A 3,843-nucleotide genomic window follows, 5' to 3' on the forward strand; every position below is an offset into this window, starting at 1 on the left:
GGGGGGGAGGGTATTTCAGACAAAGGGAACAGCATGAGCCAAGACATGGGGACATGAAAGTCCAGTGAGCAGTTGGAAGTGGCTGGGATTCGGGCACATCAAGAAATTGGAAACCAGATCAGACATCTTTAAACAGTCAACCCTTTCTCTTTCTGGGCATTCCTCAGTCTCTGCTGTCCAGATATTTCTGAGCTATTGAGGGACAGTGGTCATAGACAGAGAAGTCCAGATTCAGAAAGAGAAAAGTGGAGACTGATGCCATTTGCAAAAGCCATGTGTCAACCTGGTAAGGTCTGGGAAAGGTTTGAGAAGAATCAGAAGGAATAAGGCTGGTGGTGGTGGTGGGTGGGTGTGTGCGTGGCAGGGTCAGGGGGTACATGTGTACCGGTCGGCCTTCACCTGCCTAGGTAAGCATGCGAGTGTCACGACACACCTATACACAAATATCGCTATGTAGTCATCAAAAAGGGAAAACAGGACACTTTCTGCCTATATCCAGGACATGCTAGGCTTTTCCAATTAATCTCCATTAAAAAGATTTCCTGCAAAGGCGCTTCTAGAAGCCCCAAGTTGGGGTCACCGGGATCAATCCTGCATCAAGTGAAAGCAGCTCCAACCAGCTGCGGAATCGATCCATCTATCTTGGTTCATTCTACCCGTGCAAGGGGCACGGAATGTTAATTTGCAGCAGGGAGCTCAGGGAGTCTGGAAGTGGAGGCTCCATAATTAATGGCTGTAAGAGCAGGGGCTCAATATGGTGGCATTCCAGAAGCAGCGGCCTTCCCGGGGAAGGGAGGGCCCAGAGGTAGGGCTTCAGGGTTGATGGCTCCGGGACGAGGAGCCACATGGGGAACTCTGGGCTTTTTGGAATCTTCTCCTGATCCTTCCTGGTTTGCTGGTCCTGGTTTCCTTGCCAGTTGGAACACAATTGCCCCCAGAGCAGAGGAGGACCAAGAAGACCCAAACCATTCATCGTAAGCTTCCTCAGAAGTTCTTAGGACATTGGTGGGGGACATGGTGGGGGACATGATGGCAGTGACCAATTGCAAGGCCATGACAAGAATCCATGGAGACTTTTTGGTCAAGATCACGCATACTGATTTGATGGCTGTTTCTGAGACCCCGGAGCACATGAAAGCCAGGGCAATTTGGTGACCTTATTTCTGTAAGGAGGCAAGAGGCTGGCAAAAGTGAGAGTGATCTTCTTGTACCTATGCTGGCCACTCAGCGTCTCCCTCCAGACCCTCACCCGTCTGGAGTCTTCAAATCACCTTTGTTCAGGCCGCAGCCAAGAGGGTCTGGATTTCCTTTCCCATCCAAACCAGGCACTCCAGCCTGGGCCTTGGTCAGCCTCTCGTGCATGTCTTTCCCAACTCTTCTACTCACCCCAATACTTCACTGATCTGGGGACACCCAGCCTTGCTCACCTGCCTCTTTGTCCTGGGTCAGTACATCTCCGTCTCAGTACAGCCCAGACATCAGAGGAAGAGCCAGAAGCTTCACACAAAGCTGCAGAGGGGTGCTTGATGGGGCGGTGGCCATGAGGATGCAGACACCCAGGGACAGGGGAAACCTTGAGGAAGCCGCCTGCCCTTCCTTCTTACTCATTCTCTGCCTCCCTGATTCCTTCTTTCCATTTCTGATCTCCCCGTGTGGCTCCTGCCAACACGGCTCCTCCGGGGCATTGGGGAGGAGGTGTCCTCTTCCCCCACCTCTGCTGCCCCTGGTCTCTGCAATAACCTAATGATTTCTCATTTCGCTGCCCAGCCCTCCATGCAGAGAGGCTCCCTTTGATTGCTTGTGACACCAATCTCACAACAAATTTAGCACCTCGTTTCCTGGATGAGCCAATATTCCCCCTCGATTATCTCCCGGAGAGGGGGACAGGGTGACGTGCATTCCAACGAGCAGCCCCGGCCTTTCCTGGCATCAGAGTCAATCAAGCTCACGATCTTTCGTGGATGGACGGGAGGCGGGTTCTCGTGGGAAAGGCTGAGGAGCGGGCAGGGCCTGGAGAACCCTGCCGAAATCAGGTCCTCAGTGGGTTCATGCACAGAATTCTCAGAAAGGGAAGGTGGGGATGGGGGAGTTTTGAAATTTCCTCCCCATGCCACTCCTGATCCTGGTGTTTCATCCTGTCACCCCTGACACTCTGGGCTTGGGGACAACCTGGGACTCATGCTATTTTACCTGAATGAAACGACAGGGCCTCATGCCCCCACTCAGGCATTCCTCCATGTCCCCAGCCTGTGCAAGTGGCTGTTCCCAGCAGAACCCCTTGCTCCTGACGGGGCGGGCAAGGATCTCCCAGGGCCCTGTCCCATCTAACTGAGGAGCGGGAGAGCATGAGAAATCTCCTCTGACCCACAGGCAGCAGAGGAGGCCCGACTGGGGTGGGGGTGTCCTCTGAAGGGAGAGAACAGAGGAGGAAGAGCCCACCCAAACCAGAGAGCAGGGGGCTTCTGCCCGGACCCGGGAAATGAGTGAGAGGGGAAAGGAGGGGGAGCGGCAAGGAGGCGTTGCGTGAAAGGCCAAAGGGGAACCTAGGAAAGGCCAGCTCCCCGAGAATGGTGAAGACTCACAGGTCACCGAGCCAGAAGGTCCCCCATGCCTGAAAGACAGACGTGGGAGAACCAGGGCTGCCGAGGGGAAGGCGAGCCGGAAGGGCACAAATGGTGCGTCCTAGTGACCACAGAGGACGCAGAGGGCGGGGCGAGGTCAGAGCCGCCCGCCCCCATCTGAGCCGTGAGAGAGGACCCCCCTCCTCCAGGAGTACAGGATGCAGACTCCCCGCTGGGAAAAGCAGAGGAGGAGCCGGGGAGGAAGGGGAAGGGGCTGATCACCAGGAGGGGTGGCAGATGGTCGCTGTCATTAAACGGATTCCAGTAAGTCCAGGAAGCCTTAGACAGCACGGACAAGCTTGGGTAAGCCTTGGGAGGAGAGAATTGAGGAGCAGAGCCTCGGAGGAAAGAACCTACCCAGAAACCTCACACCAGCCTGTATGGCTTCACACAGCTAACCCGCCTCCCTACTCCAATCCCAACTGCAAACAGCAACCTCCCCCCCCAACTCAACCCCAGCACCACGTCCAAGCCCAGAGTAACCCTAATGATCACTCTAGCCCCAAAGGTCAAGTAGAACGCGAGCCTCTTGAAGGTAAAGCGTGCAAAGTCCCCTCGGAGCCTGGTCCAGTATAAGTGATCCACAGATGCATACGGAATAAATGGTGACCTAAACCGTTAACCTTGGTCCTTACCAGGAATCCCTGCTTCCAATCCAACCGCGCCTGCCTCTCTCATCCTCATGCTTAACATTAGCCAATCCCAAATCCCTGACTATTCCCCACCTTAACCCTAAAGGCCACTGGGCCTAACTCCAATCTTATTACATCTAACTCTAACCCCAGTTTTCCTCTGTCCCTACACCTTTGGATAGATGCAGACCTTAGAATTCCCTTAGGGCAGAGATAAACAAAAGGTGTCCACTCAACCCAGGCCACAGAACTCTCAAGACTAATCATGGATGCTCCTACCTGCCTCTCACCCAGCCACCCAAACTTTCTGCCCCTTTGTCCCATTCCCAGTGGCTGGGTCCTAGAAACTGGGGCTGAACATGGGCTTGGGGGCTGGTCCAAGGTTATGAACCCCAGGTCAAAGGAACCTGATACTCGAGACAGTAATAAGAATGAATTAAACCTGAGGAGGCAAATTGGAGCAGACATCTGCTAAAGAAGTGAACAGACTCCAAAGCCTGACATCTACCACCCAAAGCCTGACCCCTTGCCCAGATCCTTGGTGAAGGGGGTGCTTTCCAGAGTGCCCAGGAAGGCTGTGGGGCCGGGGG

The 3,843-nt window shown here is 54.5% G+C and overlaps 1 protein-coding gene and 1 long non-coding RNA gene across 5 annotated transcripts in view; both read right to left on the reverse strand.

Moving 5' to 3' along the window:
• The window catches only part of Kirrel1 (kirre like nephrin family adhesion molecule 1), an 86,586-nt gene that overhangs the window by 30,635 nt on the left and 52,108 nt on the right, over positions 1-3,843 (reverse strand). The window lies entirely within an intron of this gene.
• LOC125620238 overlaps positions 3,411-3,843 on the reverse strand; it is a 13,427-nt gene continuing 12,994 nt past the window's right edge. The window contains exon 4 of the long non-coding RNA XR_007351840.1: positions 3,411-3,425. This is a non-coding gene — a long non-coding RNA (uncharacterized LOC125620238). The remainder of the gene's footprint in view (positions 3,426-3,843) is intronic.

This window comes from Marmota marmota, unplaced genomic scaffold (genome assembly GCF_001458135.2).
Source record: "Marmota marmota marmota unplaced genomic scaffold, marMar, whole genome shotgun sequence".
NCBI lineage: Eukaryota > Metazoa > Chordata > Mammalia > Rodentia > Sciuridae > Marmota > Marmota marmota.